Raw genomic sequence first — 21,869 nt, 5'->3', positions numbered from 1 at the left:
CCAATCGTCTTATCTTTGAGATCTTGCGGGAATGCTCGCAGCCGCAGCTCACTTCTCCTTACAGGATCATTTGTCTGACATTTTGGAGAGTCAGCAGCAGCGGCTCGTTAAACTGCTCAGGCATTTAACATCGGAGAGTCTGCCTTCCCGCCTTTTTAAACGGATGGCTTCAAGTTTGCGCCTAAATGTTATAGAGGCGCAATTCCCCGCTGGTTTCCCTTCTTGGGGACCGGGGCAAGTACTTTCCCACTCCACTTTCCTGGGATTATTTCTCTCTTAGCCTGCTGGCATTGGATAAGCAGGCTAGTCCTTAAACAGGAATTGCTTTTGGATCGTTAAATTGGAGCGAAGCCTCAAATGCCATTTCAAACAGCGGGACTTTTTGACAGGAAAGGATCCATCCAGGACTTGTATAGCTGGTTTCCCTTGTTGGGGACCAGGGGTCCAGAATATTTCTTGTTTGGAGCGCTTGGGGGGTTTTTCCCTTGCTGGGGACCCTTAGATACTGTTTCCCATATATACGGGCTTACATGTAGATATAGGCATATGTATATATATGTGTGTTTGTATATATATATATATATATATAATATATATATATATATATATATATATATATATATATATATAGACTTACACTCTTGGAGAAGCACCCTACTTTCAACCACAGGGGTAGGAACCATCCCCTAAGTAATAATAATAATAATAATAATAATAATAATAATAATAATAATTTTTAAAAAATTAAAGTTAGAGACACGAGATTCAGTCCTCCACAATGGAAGGTGACAACGTCTTCCGCTTCAAGACAAATAAGTCCCGAGATAAGTCAATGGGCCCCAAAAAGGCCTCTAAGGTGGTGGATAAGGATGCCCATAGATGGCACCAAGCCTTGGAAAGGCAGTGGCAGAAATGGGCCAGGGAGGCGGACAAGATGGCTATGACACAACAATCGGATCAGGGCTCAAGTACATTGTTGGGGCCCTTGGACTTATCCACCCAGCCCAGACAGGCTATTTCTGGACAGCCTCCCATAGGCATATCTCCTCCAATGAGCACTGACCGGTGAATCCCAGAGGCAACCTTCACCCCTATGACCGCCAGTTTAAGACAAGAGGAGGGATTAACTGAGACTATTCCCATCAAAATGAGGCAATGGATGGAGATGGCCATACAAAAGGGCATTGTGGCTAGAGTTCAGCAATCCATCTGGACCAGACACTTTTCGGCTACTTCGGAAGCGGGATCTCTGTCTGCTTGATGCTTTGCGCATATGGGACATCATCAAACTCAGGTATTCCCCAATATCCCTGACATACCAGCCCAGGGTCTTCGGGAGGAGGTGGAACTAGATGACCAGAATGTTCCCATGGAGGTGGGGTTGATCCATCAGATGGACTTGGGGTTGTCAGAGGCTGACCCACTAGAACGAGGAATGTCGGATGACGAAGGCCTCATTCCGGACCAACCTACCTTTTCTGGCCTTTTTCGTCCGCACCTCTTTAAATCTTTACTGTTCAAAGAAAAGAACACCGCTAAACTAGGCACATCAAGCCCTCATCCATTGTCAACAGGGTCTCAGGACGAATCCGAGGATCTAATATTGTCACAACCGGCTAATGAGGCAGAAACTATTCCTGTCCCTCGTATGTTTGCTGAATTAGTACAAAATCAATGGGCATCAGCAGCATCCTACCCAGCCCCAACAGGGTACGATAAACAATATTATAATTTGGCACCAGAGTTTTCAAATTTTCTCAAAACGCCGGAGGTGGATGAGCCCATTGTGGCACTGGCCTCTTCTTCAACCTTTCCCAATGAGGCCGAGGAAGCCCTGAGACCGGAGGAAAAGAGAGCAGAGTTGGCACTCCATAGGACTCATGTTTCTGACGCCTGGGCCATTAGGGCAGCTACAGCTGCGTCCTTTTTTTACACGGTCCTCCCTACGATGGCTCTTCCACTTGCGGGATATATTGCCGGCATCAAATGTCAGAGCCCACCAGGACATTGCTAAGATTATTGCAGTGGCAGAATTCTCCGCCGATGCCACATTTAATGCAGTCAAATTCTTGTCTAGAGCCATAGCATCTCACGTATCAGCACGGAGACTGCTATGGCTCAGACATTGGCAGGCGGATACCAAGCATAAATGCAAGCTGGCATCAGCCCCAATATCAGGGGATAAATTATTTGGCAGTGTCTTGGAGCCCCTGCTTATTGAGAATAGAGAAAAAAGTCCTTCCCCCACTTTTTTGGAGGTCTGAAAACAGAACACCCCAGTCGTTTCGAAGGGGTTCCTTTCAGACCTACTATCAAGGCCCATACGTTCCCAGGTCGCAAAGAACATCAGGCTACAGACCCAGTTTTAGACAGGATAGGTTGGAATTTTCCAACAGAGGTCAGCGGGGAGGCCAAAACAGAAGAAACCCCAGAGGTAGCGGAGGCCGATTTTTTCGTCGCCCCAAGTGAGTCCTTGACAGCACCTCCCATTGGAGGGCGGCTAAAATTGTTTGCTGATCAATGGGACAGCTCCACCTCTGATGCGTGGGTCAGGGACTCTGTTAGGTTTGGTTTGGCGCTAGAGTTTCAATCCTCCCCTCCGAACTTTTTCATTAGGAGCCCTAGGTCCACGGACCCCATTAAGAGAGTGTTGATGCAGGAGGCTATCAATCATCTTCTGCATATTCGGGCCATTAAAGAGGTCCCATCTGAACGATGGGGTCAAGGCTGTTATTCTCTATTGTTTGTGGTCCCAAAGAGTTCAGGGGGCTGGAGGGCAATTCTGGACCTCAAACGTCTGAACAGATCATTGGTTTATCGAATATTCAAAATGACTACTCTCCAGTCCATTCTGCTCAGCATTAGAGAGAACGATGTCCTGACCTCTATAGATCTGACAGAGGCTTATCTACATATACCAATTAGACCTGCTCACTACAAATACCTTAGATTTTGCTATTGGGATCGGCACTACAAATATATCGCCCTACCATTCGGTCTGGCTTCGGCCCCTAGGACTTTTACCAAGGTCCTAGCGGCTTTGGCTGCCTCCCTCAGGATCAAATCTATTCATTTACAATGCTATCTGGATGATATTTTAATTTTGTCATCTTCCAGACATCAAGCAAATTTGGATACCAAGATTACTCTGGAGACCCTTCAAGGTCACGGCTTTTCCATAAATTGGGATAAAAGCCATTTGATTCCTTCAACTAGGTTAGTTCATTTAGGGGCAGTGATAGATACCATGGACGGCAAGGTTTTTCTCTCTCAGGACAGGTTGAATAGTATCCAGTCTTTGGCCAGAGAGATCAGAGCCTTAAAGAGGGTTCTCTGTCTCAACTGTTAGGGAAACTGATTTCTTGTATTTCCGTTGTGCCTTGGGCTCGATTCCATTCTAGAGATCTGCAATGGTTCCTGCTACCTTTCCAGTGATCCGGAAGAGCCACTTCCAACGTCCGGATAAAGGTACTGCTCAATGTTCTCCGATCGCTCCGCTGGTGGCTGGAAAACACGATAAACAAGGGGTGTCCTTTCAAGGAAACTTGCAGGGCAACGATCACAACCAACACCAGCCTGGTAGGATGGGGAGCTCACTTCCAATCCCACACTGCACAGGGAATTTGGACTATTTCCGAACAATCGCAAAGCATCAACCTGTTGGAGCTGCGAGCAGTTCATCTGGCGTTACGCAGTTTTCTACCCCTTTTCCAATCACGCCACATTCTGGTCTTAACAGACAATATCACAACCAAGGCCCATGTAAACAGACGGGGGGGGGTACCCACTCCAAACTTCTGATGCTGGAGATGGCCAGGTTGTGCAAGTGGGCCGAGGCCAATCTGTTGTCGCTCAAGGCAGAGCACATAGCAGGGGCCTTAAACACACAAGCGGGCTGACTCAGCAGGGCCTCGATAGATCAGGCAGAGTGGCGCCTACACCCGTCTCTCTTCCAGGAAGCAGTGCAGAGGTTTGGGCAACCGGTGATCGATCTATTTGCCTCTCCCTGCAACACCCAATTGCCCCGGTATATTTCAAGGTACCCGACTCAGGGGGCGGAGGCCGTCAACGCTCTGCGATGTCAGTGGCCTCCCGGACTTCTATATGCATTTCCTCCACTCCCTGTAATACCCAGGTTGATCCAGAAGTTGTTGGAGGAATGAGCGGAACTGATATTGGTCGCCCCTTACTGGCCCAGGCGAATGTGGTTCACGGACTTACAGGACCTGTCGAGAGAACAACCTTGGGAAATTCCACCATCGAGGGTTTCCCTCTCGCAAGGGCCAGTACTTCACCCGGACCCACAATGGCTCAGCCTAGCCGTATGGATGTTGAGCGGAACCGTTTAAGGACCCAACAGATTTCAGAGGATGCCATTGCCACCATACAAGCATCCAGACGGTCCTCTACAAATCGTATATACGAGGCCACGTGGTCTGCTTTCTGTTGCTGGTGCTGGGGGCCTAAGATCGACCCAACTGCCCCATCAATAGGACAATTATTGGACTTTTTACAGGAGGGGTTGACCAAGGGCCTATCTCCAAATACTTTACGCAGACAGGTGACGGCCTTAGCCTCGGTGATATCCTGGGGTGACCTTCGTTCCATAGCGTGCCATCCACATATCCACAGCTTTAAGGGTGCTGCAAACTTACAACCTCCTGTAATTCACCGCTATCCCACTTGGGAGCTCAACAAGGTGTTAATCGCACTTACAACTGGCCTGTTTGAGCCTTTAAGAACCGCTAGTCTCAAATTCCTGACATATAAGGTGGTCTTCTTAATTGCGATCACATCAGCAAGGAGGATTTCTGAGTTGGCAGCATTGTCGATGAGAAAGGACCTGTGCGTGTTTCATGCGGACAGAGTGGTTCTCAGATTGGATCCATCGTTCATCCCTAAAGTAAATTCAGCCTTCCACAGAGCGCAGGAGTTGGTGCTTCCAAATTTTTGTCCGAAACCATCTCATAGACTGGAGCATCAATGACATCGATTTGACATTCGAAGGGCGTTAAGCATCTATCTAGACCGCATGGCGGCATTTCAAAAATCTGAGGCTCTATTCCTATCTTTCAACCCATCCACTTTAGGACACAGGGTGTCGTCGACGACCATTGGTAGATGGTTGAGAGTCACCATAACAAAAAGTTATGAATGCCAGTCCATCTCAGTTCCTTAGGGCATTTCAGCCCACTCGACAAGGAGTGCGGCAACATCAGCAGCATGGGCCACTCGGGCTTCCATAGACGAAATCTGCAGAGCGGCGACTTGGGCTTTGCCATCGCCCTTTGTCAGAAATTATAAAATTGATGTCTACGCCTCAGCGAACGCTTCATTTGGCAGAAGAGTCCTGCAGAGGGTCCATAGAGTTTAGGAGTGGATTTCGATCCAGATGGAGTCCCTCCCTAAGGACAGGCCAAGCTTTGGTATGTCCCACTTCTGGATGCTCCGAACAGCTCATGGGAGAAAGGGCGTTGGTACTTACCTGATACGCCCGTTCTCTGTGAGCTGTGAAGAGCATCCAGCCCCACCCATTTATTTCCATCTGGTGGGGTTCCGTTCCAGTCAGGGATCTAGATTAGGTGATGAGTCCCGGACTTTGGCACTCAGTCTTCGCAAAACTGGGGGATGCTGAGGAGGTGTCCCGTGGAGGAGGAGGAGCATCCCGGAGTTTTAAGCCCAGCCTTTCCAGAAGAGACTGAAGCACCTCCCACTTCTGGATGCTCTTCACAGCTCACAGAGAATGGGCGTATCAGGTAAGTACCAACGCCCTTTTTGTGTGGCTGTGGTAAGCCTTCTTAACGAGATGGAATTAAATAACGAAGTGTCATACCTGCCTCAGCTTGAAACTCTAAGTAACAACTATCCTTAATTCCATTTATTGAGAAAGGTATGGTTTACATAGCCAGATCTGAGAATCATGTGCCAAAATCTCCAAGTCTAACTTTTCCCTCCCTTAGTTGCCTCCCACCACTGGGCCTCCATGTCCAATCAAATTCAAACAAGAGGTTTTCATAACTGTCACTTCAGTTTGATATGCAGTTGCATTACATTCCCAGCCAGTTGACTTTGAAGCCTGTAGGCTCCTGAAGTCCTTTCCTAAAATAAAAGTACCATCTGCACCATTCAGTTAACTTACATTCTATACATAATTCAGACACATGTTCTAGAACCATAAATTGTGAGCTGGTGAACCACGCAAGAAGCAACCAAGGTTTCCTCTCATGAGTATCACTATTCAAAACTTGGTTGCATAAAAAACTGGTCACTTGGGGTCCAACTAATTGGGATGCCCAAAATTACCTATAGCCTCCAGCTCATCCTTGTTTTTAGAATATGGGTTTGCTTATTCAGGTGGTCCCAGCTTTCTTTATCAGAAGATGCATGTTAAGGTGGGAATGTCAGAAAGAGAGTACGTAAAGATTTCCCCTCTCCAATTTTAAAACCAAGTCACAAGAAATGAAGTGGAGTGTGGCTGTCTTTCACAAATCACATTGACCCTGCCTGAGTTGAAATGCTACTAGTTAGATATGGTTTGTGAGATGTGCTTTGAGGTAAATGCAGGTTAACCCTTCTCTCCATCACACCTGAGGATCAGGGCAAGACATGACTGGAGAGAAGTAGAGCGATATGATAAAACTTCTCCTTTCTGAGGCTCAGAGACCACAATATTCTTCTGCTATGTGGCAAATGTATACGGTGTTAAACTCCTTAGCGTAAGTAGAGGGAAGTATCTGGTAATTATGGAAAGTACATTTTATTTATTTATTTATTTTGTCAAGCGATTATAAGATAACAGGTGTAAGTATAAACATAGTTATGAATACATGAAATGGATGCATATAAGAAAAATAAAAAGAATGTTTTTATTATATGTATAATAAAACAAGAATACTGTTACGTCATTCTAGGGAATCATAGTCCACAGAAGAATATATAACCAACATTACCCCACACAGTGCCAAGAGGAAAGTAGATTGAACTATCAATTACTGAGATATAGGGCAAGGAATTGGTGAGCAGCTCTTATCTTATAGAGTGAATTATCTTTTAGAATAAAGTCTCATGACAATTTGGTAGACAAATAGATGGACATTCTCTTAGGCCAGAATAAACGAGGCTTTATGGTTAGATTTGCTACCAGTCCAGCTATAGTATATATTGAATGAGAACCTTCTAATCTGTTACAGGATTCTTTAATAAGGATCCCTGGAACCATTCCCTTCTGATAATTTATATGTTATTAAAATTATGCCTTACAATTTAATATTAGGCCAAATGCTCAAAAGCACTTTCATTCCAGGTAGGAAGCCATGAAAACACCTATGCAAGATTCCTGTTATCCTAACACCCCTTTATGTACTTTTGAGGAAAAGACATGCTTATTTAAGAAAGCTGCATATAATAATGGTGGGACTATTTAGAAGTTCTAAGGATATTAAATATTTTAAATAACCAAATATCACTCTATTTTAGCTTTTACTTACTCCAGTGAGTTGAGTCATTGTTTCAGAGGTATTTCCTTAACTTAAAAGAGAAACAGAATGACCACAGGTGGGCAAAAAAGCAGTGGGAGTGACTTCAGATTTCCTGCCACTGAGTTCCTTGTAGGAAGATGGCAAGCAGCATCAAAAATCTTCCTTTTTTCCCTCCCTTCTTTCCCTTCCCAGGAAGCAGGTAAATGGCTGCTACTGGATAGGTGTGGAAACAAGGAATTGTGAGATCTTCTGAAAAATGAAGATCACATGATTGTGGCAGCATCCCAGCCAATGGCACTGACAGACACAATTTCCCCAAATTTCATTACTTCAGGAGTCATGGGTCCTGGATTTGGGACATGTTCCATAAGTTATCCCATTTGAGGTACCTTGGCTCAAAAATGGTTACCCTACGATGCACTATTTCTCTCAGTTAAAGGTTGTGACATTGAGAGTTTTAGTAGTATATAGACAGCTGAGTATATTGGGTTTTTATATGTGATTAAGCGATGAGAACTGTACATCCAGGCTACATTGTGAAATGTAAAGTAATTTTTGTCATTATATATTGTTGCTGTCAATTTGGAGTAATAAGCCATCATAGTGGCATTTTGCTTCCAGAATGTTTTGGGAATTTGCAAAAATCAGAAGAAAATGTTTAGGTATCTTATGCATTTAAACATAGGAGTTTTTAGGGAAAAAATATTGTAGCCAAGTTTTACTTGCATTCAAAACAATGGCAACTGTGCAGTAGTTTCATTTCATTCCATTTATTTGCTGCCACAGAGCTTTCTTAAATGATAAGAGTTTCAGAAATATATATCTTCAGGAAAACAAATAGTTAAGGATTACAGCAGAGATTGCTCAGTGTGCAAACATGTCTGCGGAATTAATGTTCAACTAAAATAAATTTGTTTTGGTTTCCTTTCACAGAATTTTTAGAACTACAAAAATGTGCACAGAGGCCTTCCTAGAATTCTGCAAGTCCAGCTTATTAAACTGAAATTCCTAATAATTGTCTCTACATCTCATACATACAATAAGATTTCAGAAGGGGGAAAGGAGAAGGAATTCAAAAGGTTATGAATATAAGGTCTTCTCAAGAAAGTGTGATTAAAAGAGGGTATGATCAACCAATCGTGTAAAGGTGAAACAAATCCATCTTCACTTTGCTTTTGCAGGAAAAAGCACAAAGTCCAGGGGGTGGGCATTTTCAGAGTAAACTGACAAATTAGACACCTAGAAGGTATAAGACAGCCCTGAATTAAAGCTATTTGCATGGGATAACTTTTAATCTCTGGGTGAAGACCATAGCTTGAATAGAATATATTGGAAAAGGTTATATGGCATTTAAAAAAAGAAGAAGAAAGAAATCCAAACTAATTATTTTTGTCCAATAGTTCAGCTTTAAAAAATAGAGTTGGATGAATAGCACACTGTAACATTGTAATTTTTAACCTTAATTATAGTTGGATGAAACAGCTCCTAATTTATTTATGAGATTTGATGCTACCTCAATCACAGTCAGCTCTTTTATAGCATTTCACAGCAAAGACACTAACAATGAATTGACAGTTAAAAGCAATACAGTGATAGCAACATGCAATTACTATAAACAATACTGTGCAATAAATGAATCACTCTTTATTCACATTCTATACACAGCATAATCCCATATTGTTTCTGGAATAATCAGGTTTTTGTGCATCTCTGGATCATCACTAGTTTTTGAAGAAGGGCTTGTGCCAAGGTAAAATTTTAATTGGAAATTTAAAATGGCTCCCACAGAAAGAATGGTTGCTTTCTTTGTTACTTACAAAGGTAAAAAAAATGAAAACAGCAATTTCATTTTTAAAAAATACCCAAACTTCCATAAAATCTACAATGTCTGAATGCAGTTACTGATCTGTGTTCATACTTTCCTAAAATGGGTAGATTATAAAAAAAGGTTCATGCAAATGAGCTTAGAAGTTCCTGTGAGTACTATACAGGCTCATGAGAACATGTAAATGGATTCAGAAACTGGATAAAAAGAAAAACTTGATCTTGTGGTTAAGGCACCAGGCTAGAAATCAAGGCGCTGTGAGTTTTAGTCCTGCCTTAGCTATGAAAGCCAACTGGGTAACCTTAGGCCAGTCACTTTTTCTCAGCCCATTGTACCTTATAGGATTGTTGATGTGAGAAAAATAGGAGGGGAAAGGTGTGTTGGATATGTTCACAGCCTTGAGTTCTTTGTAAAAAATAATAAAGGCAGGATACAAACAAATAAATATTGTTGAAAAGAACAGCAACAAACCACATTGCTGTCAATTAGAATATTTTTCAGGAGTCTTTCTCCTTGTTTTTGATTCATCTGTTCCTACCAGCTCTTCACACAGAAATATAATTCCTAATAATAATTAGGATCCCATGAAAAATGGAATTCCATGGATCCTTTTTTTAGATCACTACAGCAATTGTTTACCATGTCAAATATACAGAACCTGAAAAATACCCAGAATGAAAGCAATGCACTTCAAATATTCACATTAGGGAATAATTCACCTAAGGATATGAATACTAGTAAAACATATTCACAAAATCATCTTCCTAAGGAAAATTTGCTTCAAATAATATGCACATTAAAATGGCTTTTGTACAAATGCATATGTTAGAAAGCATTTATATAAAAGTGCATAGAAATATTAATGCAAACAGTTTCTACTAAATTTATAGCCAACAGAATAACATTGAACTTATAGTCATTTGGATGAGAAATTTTGCTAAGAAATGAACTGAAAGAATTGTCCATCCCTACTGATAGTCTCAGCAACATACTCAGGATTAGCCCTTCAGGGCATTTGTTTAATTATCTGCAATATCACCTAAGCTATGTCTGCAAATAATTTTTTGTTAAGTCAAATGAAGCATGTGCCTACAAATTGTGCCTACAAAGGAAATTATGAACCATCTGGCAGGCCACCATATTCAGCTGGTTATTGGCATATGAGCAGAAATTAAATTGATCTGGCCTAAATCGTGCGGTCCTGCCTGATTGTTCATTAATAAGCCTAGCCAATAACATAAGTGGTGAACCAATTATGTTTATTAAGATCAGCTTGAACTCAGCTTTGACTTGAAAAAAATAATAATAAATTGCATCAGAAAGCTTTCTGGAAAGTATTGCCATTGGTCTTCCATATTATCGGTAACCTTCAGCTCTGGTGGTTGCTTCAGAGACAATTACTACTCCGCTACTGCCAACAAATATTTAGTTCTTAAATGACTGTACAGTAATGCTGCTATTGGCCTTTTGGGTTTGTGCTGAATTTCTATGGTGTAGCTGTATGGTAATACTTCTTTAAACAAACCAGCAGGTTCGTGGCAGGGGGTGGGGTTGTTCTTGTTTGCTCATGCCATCCTTGCTGCGCAGGGATTCAATCCCATTTCTGTCACCATGAGTTGTTCATTTATGTCACAATGATACATGAGGTGGATTGAGGGTTTATTAAGATCAGTTTGGACTCATCTCTGACCTGGCTGAAAAAGGAACTTAACATATTGTAGGGAGCACAGCCTAAAAGGGGAAGATCCAATTTTGGGTAACTACTAAACTTGTGTTCTCTTGTGCAACAGTGGTTCTGCTTTGGTTGAAGCTGCCCATTAAATAAACTCTTCCATTTGGTTTTTAAAATGCCAAAACATTTTGTTTGTTGGAGCAATGGTAAATAAAGTCAGGCTGGTATTTCAAGTAATCAGAAATGGTCCCTATGTACTTGACCTCAAACCATTTAGATTACAATGATTATTATGGTCTTGTCACAGCTTCTTCTCTTCTTCTTCATTGGTAACTGGCAGAACTTACTTAACAAGTAAGTAAGTCTTTATTGATTAGCCCTTGGGCCATATCAAAGTGCAAAGTTTCAGCAACAAATTGTTACTAAAATTTAATAAAAGCAATTCAAAATGAAATTTGATAAAATACTATTTAAAATGGAACTTGATAAAATACAATTTAAAATGGAATCTAGACAAAATACGATTTAAGATGAAATAGCAATAAAATACAATCCAAAATAAAATTGTAATGTACAACAATTTAAGATATAAATAAAATATAATAAAGTTATATTTCGGAGTCGCCCTTGCAGTTTACCCCAATCAATCCCACATATGCAGATCTCAAGCGAATCGTTTTTTTAAATACTGTGCTACTTTAAATGTCATTTTCAAGTTCTGGCCGGACATAAGGTAAGTTATTTTGTTATGGGTATCCCAACGGGTCATTCATCTTACTTAACAGCTCTGCCCCTTAGTTTCCAAAACTGGCATGGTATTTGGAATTAACTATTCATAAGATAATTGGCCTCAAGGATCATTTGTAGGACTCTAAACATTCTTATGAAGAGAGAATAGCTCAGTGGTTAAAGACGCTGAACTTGTAAGCTGGAAAGGTGACAGTCTGGGTTCAAGATCCAAGGGCTGCACAACAGGGTGAGTTCCTATTACTTGCCCCAGCTCCTGCCAACCAAGCAGTTCAAAAACATGTTAATGTGAATAGCAATAGCATTTAGACTTATACACCACTTCACAGTGCTTTCCAGCCCTCTCTAAGTGGTTTCCAGAGTCAGCCTATTGCTCCCAACAATCTGGGTTTGCATTTTACTGACCTCAGAATGATGGAAGGCTGAGTCAACCTCAAGCCTGGTGAGATTCAAACTGCCAAATTGCAGGCAGCTGGCAGGCAGCAGAAGTAGCCTGCAGTACTGCATTCTAACCACTGTGCCACCGTGGCTCAGAATGGATAAATATCCATTCCCACTTTGGTGGGAATGTAACAGCATTCTGTGGTCCACGGCATATAGTTATGCTGGCCACATGACTACGGAAGCATCTTTGGACAATGCTGGCACCATCGGCTAGGAAACATAGATGAGCACTAGAGTCGGACACCACTGGATAGGAGACACTTTTCTTTATAGATCCCTAATATAGAAAAGTATTGTCACAATGTTTTTGTTTTTTTTAAAGACAGGGAAAGAATAAACTTTCTCTGTGTCCTCCATCTGCAATAATCACATAGTTTTAATGTTTGTTTGGGGAAGACATCATAGCTCAAGGATAAGGACAAATGACTCAGCTTAGTTCTAGAAGGCATTAACTCTATGTTCAAATATAACCTCTGCTTGCCTCTTTGTTTTTTTTTAAAAAAGATATATATTTCTTCACTATCTTCTCCAAAATACATTCCCGAATGCAATTTTTTTTCCCCTTCACGTGTTTGGAGTGGAAAATTGCTGTATTGTAAAATGCAAAGCAGGAAGGATAACTGTTTCAATTTGTCAACTTGATTGGAAGGTGTGAATAGGGTCAGATTGTTTAAAAATGCAGACCAGTTCTCCGTTCCTATCAAGGGTAGAATTTTGATTTGCATTTGGAAAGCACCTTCTTGGAAATCAGCAGAAAGCAAGTGATGGCAAAATATTTTCCTTTGTCTGTGAATCTGGAGAACAGTGATAAATCAGGAGAGATAATATTGAGTTGGGTAGTAAATAAACAGTCGGGCTTTGTATTTTAATGTTTGCTACAATGAAAATATTAAAATACAAAATACATTTATCTAATGCTTAATAGATCAATACTCTTATTTGGAGGACATTCTAGTAACTCCGTTATAGAGACTGATTACAAAATCTTTGCCCTGATTTACTTCTTTAGCTATGCAAAGGCAACTTTTGAACAAGGTCTCAGGTAGTACTACTATCTCGTTCATTTTTATTTATCTTTTCGACCTTTAACTATTTGAATAATTCATGGGGAAAGTGCTGTATATTCAAATTTTCAAGAAGATAAATACCAGATGAACAACTTGAAGAGGAATGATGAGTTCTAACAAGCCACAGTGATAGGTTTGATTTAAATGATGTAGTCGTGAATATTAACCATGTATTCCTAACCTGAAATCTACACCACCTGTCAAATGAAATTTTACTCCTTCATAAATAGGATATTTTTAATTGCCACTAAGATTTGAACATCAAACCTCAATTTTGTCATTAATTATAATAAAAATGAATGAATAACACACATCTTTAAAAGATATTACAGTACCTTTTTTATCTTAATAGATAGCACTTAAGTTCAACCAGAGGTGATATTCATCAGGTTCTGACCAGTTCTGGAGAACCGGTAGCAGAAATTTTGAGTAGTTCGGAGAACACGCAAATACCACGTCTGACTGGCCCTGCCCCCATCTATTCTCTGCCTCCCGAGTCTCAGCTGATCGGCTGGGTCTTCTTTTGTTGCCCTGCACAGGAGAACGGAGCTGGAAAGCAGGTTAGTGGGGTGGGGAGGGAATGGGATTTTGCAGTATCCTTCCCCTGCCACGCCCACCAAGCCACACCCACAGAACTGGTAGTAAAAAAATTTGAATCCCAACACTGAGTTCAACATATCATAATTCCCAATATAAAATATACTCGTTTTTATATGGCATCTTTTCCAATATCTATCAGTAGTTTTACAACATTTTATACATATTACTTATACTATTTAATATTATTTATTCTTAATACTAACCTCAACAATATCAAATATGCAACTAGTCATAATTCCATAAAATACATCTATTAATTTATTATTTTATTTTATTTATGCTGAATTTATTTTGTTTTTATGAATAAATTAGGCAAACATACATAACTCCTTCCTCCTCCTATTTTTCCTAAACAACAACCCCGTGAGGTGGATTGGGCAGAGAGAGAAAGAGTGATTGGCCCAAGTTAATCTGCATTTATATATATTCTGGTTCATAAAGCACAATCTAAAACTGTCATTCTAGTGCAAAATATAGTGCGATGCAAGTAAATAATTTTTAAAAGCATATTAAATATGAAGTTTATTTTAGAAAATATACAGTAAGTATTTGTCAGTCATATATCAAATAGTTATGTTTTAATATTCTTGTATATCACAGTATCTCTAGGGTGATAATATTGCTTAACGCAGTAGTTCAAAATTTTACTTTGAAAATAGATAAATACTTGCTGTAGAATATTCAGAGCTAGGTAAAGGGAGATTATAATCCCAAAACTTTTTTATGGAGAGGAGGTCAAATTAGAATTCCTTACCACATGAAAACTGAACTGACTACTTATTCTTTTTTTATTATAGAAGAAGAAGAAGATTGTCTTCAGTTCAGGCTCCCATTTAGTCTCACTTTCGTCTTGGATAAATATGGTAAAATAAAATCAACTGAACAATAATTGGGAATCCTGTGCCTTTCAGATACAAGACAGGAACATTTTTGCTGACTCAGAAATTTGCTCTTTTTGTTTCTTTTTCTTTTCTTTTTTGCTTGACATTCATATTGTAAGTTCATGAAAGCTGAAGTTTATTAGGCTGATTTTAAATTGACCCAAGGTTTTGTTTTTCCATTATTTGTTTGCACATAGATGTTATTTAAATTGTTTGTCTTTGTCCTTTTTATCCTTTGCTTCTTATATATCTCTAGAGGAGCAGAATCTTAATTTTATGGGAAGTATCTTTTCATTAACTGACGCAAAATGGCCGTCACTGCTCTGAGTGATATATGGGCATTTTTCTGGATTCAGGTCATATGTACTTGAAAGGATACAGTAAGTGCTTTGGAAGAAGCCTTGTTAACGAGGACTTAGCAACTAGTCATGAGATGGAAAGTGGGATCCTTTTACAGTAATTGTATCTTCAGATGCATTGTTTAAAACGTTAAGGCCAAGCTAGAGCTAACACTTTAAAACCTTGCCAGATCATTAAAGAATTCCTGCCCTAATGTTCACTGCACTCTCATCCTATAGTATAGTGCAGTCTGAAGAAGAGTCAGGTCATCTTTTTCATGGATTCCAGTTCTGACCTATATGTGTGTGCATGAGAGGCGGGAGAGGAGAGGGAGAGGGAAAGGGAAAGGAAGGGAGAGGAGGAGGGGAAGGGAAAGGAAGGGAGGGGAGGGAGAGGGAGAGGGAGAGCGGGGAGAGGAAGAAAGGGAGGGAGGGTGAGGGAGAGGAAGAGCGAAAGGGAGAGAGAGGGAAAGGGAGGGAGGGAGGGAGAGGGAGAGAGGGAGAGGAAGAGGGAAATGGAGGAAGAGGGAAAGGGGAGGGGGAGGGGAAGGGAAGGAGGGGGAAGGAAGGAGAGGGAGAGAAGGGGAGGGAGACAGAATTTGATGCCACTCAAATACTTCATAGCTGACTGTTGAGCCTTTTATCTCAAATTAACGAAGTTAAACCTCAATTATTTATTCTAATGTACTGATAACATTAATAATTTACTTTCCAGCTGAGAAGTTAAATATGGGAAAGCTAAACTCAAATCTTCAGAAAACCATTTCTTAAGATTTGTATCAGTGTAAGTTCAAGGATCAGGCAGAAAAGATGGGCAAAAATATAAAATGCTGATATCATGACCTGCTATCCTTGCTGGATAACGCAAGGTAAGCCATGTCATTTTTATTTTATTAGACATTATTACAGCCTAAAGATTCCATCAGATATAAAGATGTGCAATCTCAAGATATGATTGCAATAGTTTATTTTACTTTTCTTTTATTGAAGGAATAGTCTATACTGAGACTATTTTAAAGGTATTCATTGCGTTGACAATCCAAAGTTAGTATCCAGACAGAAAACTTAATAGCCATTTGGCCATGTGCAAATTTTACATGAATCAGAATTCTTATTTTCTCTTTTCTGATAGTAAGTAAGTGCCATGAACGGGCAAATCTTTAAATAATTGTGGGGAGGGGGGAGTAATGTTTGTGTTACCTATACTTGTGTTACCTATAATGGCCTATTCTTCCTTTTTATATTTTACAGAACATTCTTTTATGTAGTAAACATATTTAACTGGGATTGAGAGCAGCAGAATCTGCAGAAGAAATTTTAAAAAGGCAAGGTGGTAGAAGTTGTATCATTATCATAATGGTAGGCTTAGGTTTTGCTTTGGTGTTGCCTATTATGCTAGGTTAGAAATTGTTTTGATTATATGATATGCTCAATTTTATCAATTTATTAAGATCTTTAATTTCAGGTGAACTATTTTGAGCCGGTAAAATGTTGGAACCATGTTAATTTTTTTTATTTCACTAAATGGTTGCCATGGGACAGTTTACTTTATTTGTTCCCACAATACCTCACAAGTTTTTTTTCCCACAAGGCAAGCTGCTGATGTTGAACCCCCATTCCAAATCCAATGGTTTGGTGCACTTCTGAACAAAGTTCATCTTTTCATATTTTATTTTTATTTAATAAGAATGCCTATAAAGGCTATGTAGAAGCATTCTCAGAAACATATATTGTATGACCCTTTGGACCATGTTAGCGCATTACTCCTATTTTTGTTCTTGATATCGTTTAACTAAAAGACTCTAAAAGTAACCCCTAGATACAACAGAAAACCTGGAACACTCTGTTGTATTATTATATTAATATATTAGGAAACATAGGGTAATCTATTACATGAAAAATTACACACACACACACACACACACACACACACACACACACAAGTAACTAAATATGGACATTTTATTTGCTACAAATTTTATAAACGAGTTGTTTAGCTACACAATTCACGCTTATATTGTTTTTAACTAAACACTATATTAGTTATCAAAGAGAATTATACTTATCAGAGTTTTGATTGATACTTGGTAGGATTCCTCGCTATAACAGATAACTGGAATAAAGAAGTGAAGGAAAATAACTTGTTCAGCCTTCTACAAGAAACATACACATACCCAAACACACACAGAAAAACATGTATGCATTGATATGAATTATTTAAGAGAGGTTATTCAGAGGTTAATAGGTAAGAGAAGAAATAAAAAAATATTTGTGATTCAGTTACTCTGCTAATATGAACCCAGTTCTCTTCGTCATCTGTTTTAGAGGTCAAGTGTATGTTTACCACACATACAAAATGTCCAGGCTGTTTCCCCCCCAAATACCACTTGTTCAAGAGTTCAGAAAACAGGGCAAGAAAAACCTGTGTATAATAAGATTTATTGCTGGACAGTAGAACTGTATATGATTCAACAGAAGATATCTTTATATGATTCATTTCTGCATTTGTTAGTTGCAATGGTTTATTACTTGAAAATAAGTTGATAAGAAAACTCAAAGTACAGTTATTTTGTAGGTTAAGAATCTCATATAGGTCAAGTGAAAACATTCAGGATTTTTCCCAAGGAATTTCTTTGGACCAAACTCCCAAGGCAGTAAGAGTATTAGATTATATTATAATGTGAAGCGCAATCAAGTAAAGATCTGTTCAGCCTCATTGATTTCAATGGAACTTATTTAAGGAATAAGGGACTGCATCTTCACATGTAGTATTTATGTATCTGTGAACGTATATAAAATTGAAATCAATTTTCTGAATCAAAATTACACATGTAAACATTTAAATAAAAATGACATTCCCAAACAAAGTTATAGCAGCTAATACTTTGTGGGAAGTGAGCTAAGACTTCATTGGGGGTTTCTATATTTTGTGAATTTGGCACTGAAAATAATAATGGAAATATATGTTGTGCTGAAAAGATAAAGTAAACTAGAGAGTGAATTGGGAAATGAATATGAACACTGAAGGAGATTATAGGTAGTCCTTGACTTACAATTAAGCCCAGAATTTTGGTCTCAAGTTGTTGCAGGTTTAAGTTGAATCACCACATGCCTGGACTCGATTTTATGACTGCTTTCACAATGATTGTTAAGCACGTTACTATGGTCGTTAAGCACTTAATAACTGTGGTTGTTAAGTGAATCCAACACCAGCTTATGCAATGAGTGTTTTCTGCTGGAAAACAGCAAAAAATGTTGCAAACCTGATAATGTAACCATAGATGCTGCAACTAATCATAAATGCAAGCCAGTTGCCCAGCCCCCAAAATGCAATTGCATGATTTCTTCCCCAAACCCCAAAAACTTTAACCTTAGACTGTCTACTATTGACCTCACCCCTTTCCTAAGAGGCCTGTAGGGGGCGTGCATAAGCGCACCAACGTGCCTACCGTCCCTGTCCTATTGTTTCTCTTATTCTTCTTTTATTTTTCTTATATGTACCCATTTCATGTATTCACAACTATGTATACACTTATACTTATTATCTTGTAAACAATTGGCAAATCAAATAAATAAAAATAAATAAATAAAATGATCCCAAGTGTGTTGTGGCAGTCATAACTTAGAAGATGCATCATAAGTAATTTTTCCAGTCTGTTGTAACTTCAGACTTTCATTAAGCAACCAGTCATAAGTCAAGGACTGTCTGTAAAGTATTAATCTAACTATAGCCTTTTAGAAAGGAAAATTATTGAGGTAGCAAAGTACAAAAAGGGAGTAAAGAATATTAGACAAAGAGTTTAAAATTTAAAGACATGATATGAGAAAAAGAAAGGGCTAAAATTGTTTAAAGTAACACCATGGATTATGCCTCTTCATTTCTTTCTGTTAATATCTTTCTACAGTATTCTTGAGAAACATCTATACCAGAGTTGGTATTCAGCACGTTCTGACCAGTTCTGGAGAACTGATAGCGGAAATTTTGAGTAGTTTGGAGAACCGGCAAATGCCACCTCTGACTGGCCCTATCCCAATCTGCCTACCGAGTCCCAACTGATCGGCTGGGTCTTCTTTTGTTGCCCTGCACAGGAGAATGGAGCTGGAAAGCAGGTCAGTGGAGTGGGATGGGAATGGAGATTGTACCCTTCCCCTGCCACACCCACCAAGCCACACACACCATGCCACTCCCACCAAGCCACACCCACAGAACCAGTAGTAAAAAATTTTGAATCCCACCACTGATCTATACCTTCACACATCTACCTACCACTTCCCTCATTGTCCTTAGTGCTGTGATTTGCACTTCACAGCAAGTATAAGAAGGGACATAACAGGAATGTGCACCCAAAGGCTAATTTTATACAGCCTTCAATCTTAAATTTCAAAAAGGGATTAGGTCAGATTTCTTCAGATTTCAGCCAGCAGAGAAGGAAGCAAAGAGAGGAAGAAAGAATAAATGGAACAGGAAGGGGATGGCAGAAAGTGGGAGGTTGAGGAGATGACAGGAAAAATAAGGAGAGATACAGAACAATTTTCTTCTTTTCTCTTTATTCTGCCTTTATCTCCTGGGATTCAAGTTTACCCACTATCGCACTCTGACTCCAACATATTCTCCGGAAAGTGTGACTCTTGTAAGAGAGGAATTAGAAAACAATAATCCCCATCCTTGCTTTAGATCCGTGGTCCCCAACCACCGGGCCCCGGACCGGTACCGGTCCGTGGATCATTTTGTACCGGGCCGCCTATTTTGCTTGGGCACCGCCATCTTCTTTTGACGGCACTTGAGAAAGTGCTTCCGGGTGAGCTTGTTGGTCGTCGGTTGGAAAGCAGCGTTTGGGTGCTGAAGGAATCCTCACGCCTTAGTTTCGTCGAAGGGGGGGGGGGGCTTCAAACGAAGAGCCGTCCCGATGGCGGTGGAGTCTCACGTTACTCAGGAGGAGATTAAGAAAGAGCCCAAAAAGCCCATCAACCGCGATAAGGTACAAAGGAGGAGTTGAAGGTGGCGGGGAGAAGCGGGGGACGGCTGGCTGGCCGGTCGCTCAGCTCGCCTTGCCTTGGTCGTGCATGCTGATGCCGGTACCGGTCCGTGGATCATTTTGTACTGGGCTGTGGTACAAAAAAGGTTGGGGGCCACTGCTTTAGATAATGATTGGAATCTGTTACCACTTAGACCAGGGCTGTCAAACTCCTGGCCCATGGACCGGATGCATCACACGCTGACCATGCTTACACCTGGTTTAGCAAAAGGGGGGGAAATCCTGATATGTCACGTGACGCTGCTGTGACGACGTGAGTTTGACACCCCTGCACTAGACTCTCAAGCCAGGAGAGATTCACACAAAGCTCTTCTCTCGAATGTTTTCTCTTCTAGAATCAAGGGCAGAGATATGGCGGAAGGCTGAAGGCCGTATCTCTTCAAAAAGAGAAACCTCTTTCAGGCAATCTCCAAGAGATCCAAGCACTAGGTAACTGGAAATCTTCTGGATAAGAGGACCTAGGAATGTTCCCTCCCTTTTATGTTTTGAATTAAGCACTTCTGCTGTCGTGAAGAAATGGGGAACAGTGACTTCTGTCTCCTTCCAAACAGAGAAATGGGTGATTTCAGTAACAAGCCCTGAGGCAAGCTTGGCTTCCTTAAGCTCCCTCCATGAAATAATTCATCAGCATAATCAGACTGGGGAACAGAGGACAGTAACTCAGGCCTGAAAGCTAGTCGACTGTAATATTGACTCTAGGATTTACGCTTTCCTGGATGGAAATATTTGGTCTCATCAAACCACACATTGGAGAAAACAAAGGATTTTACACATCTTGTGATACCTACCATTTCCTCTAAAATATATTCCTTTCCTTTCCCCTTATCCTAATAATGACTGTGCAATGAGAAAGAATAACTAGCCCAAGGAAATGTTTGTGCAAGGAATCCTCCCTTAATGACTGGTTGCTTAGCAGCCATTCAAAGTTATGATGGATGAAGACTTCCAGAAGTTACTTACAACAGTTATGAAGTTCCAAGGGCTACACACAGCCGTATATGTACACACACACACACACACACACACACACACACACACACACACACACATGCCACAGTCACCTGATTACATTTCAAGCACTTGGCAACCAGCTCTCCCTTATGGCAAGTTACCACATTCTGCCATCCTGGAATTGCAATTTGTGATGAGTTTTTTGCTGGGTTTGGCCTTTTCAGCTAGTTTCCAGGAAAAAAACTGCTCAGAGGAATATGTGGATCCACTTCACAACTATGGCATACCCTTAATAACCGCCACACTCACTTAATGACCACCAGATTCACTTAAGGACCTCAGCAAACAAAGTTAGAAAATCAGTTCCAGTCACATGGGTGCCTCAATTTATGACTACTATGACTTATGAAGGAAATTCAAGGCTCCATTATACTTGTAAGTGGGGATGTGAATGTAGGTCCTCCATCCTTTGTTTGGCACTCTAACCACTATGCCATAATTGACTGTTAGCTTCCTAAACAACCCTGAACCACTTCATTGTTTCTGGAGATGCATAACATTTTTGTCAAAGCGATTTCCTGTGAACAGATGTATAGACATTTTGCTTACCTTCGTTAAGCTTCCTTTAAAATGAACAGAAAAAAACTTTAACTGTTAAGATGTCCCCCTGTTACTAAACAACATTTGTTCCCTTCACTCCCTAGACACCAGCTACTATCAGCAGATAATCTCTAACCTAAATTTACATTTTGGAGTTCTCTCATGATAAAAGAGTGTTAACACAAACAGCAAAAATAATTGCTACAGGTTTCTCTAAGCCAGGGGGAGCC

This window comes from Notechis scutatus, chromosome 1 (assembly GCF_049901735.1).
Source record: "Notechis scutatus isolate UNSWTSFEM ecotype Mainland chromosome 1, rNotScu1.2, whole genome shotgun sequence".
In the NCBI taxonomy this organism is placed as follows: domain Eukaryota; kingdom Metazoa; phylum Chordata; class Lepidosauria; order Squamata; family Elapidae; genus Notechis; species Notechis scutatus.
This window is presented reverse-complemented; position numbering follows the sequence as displayed.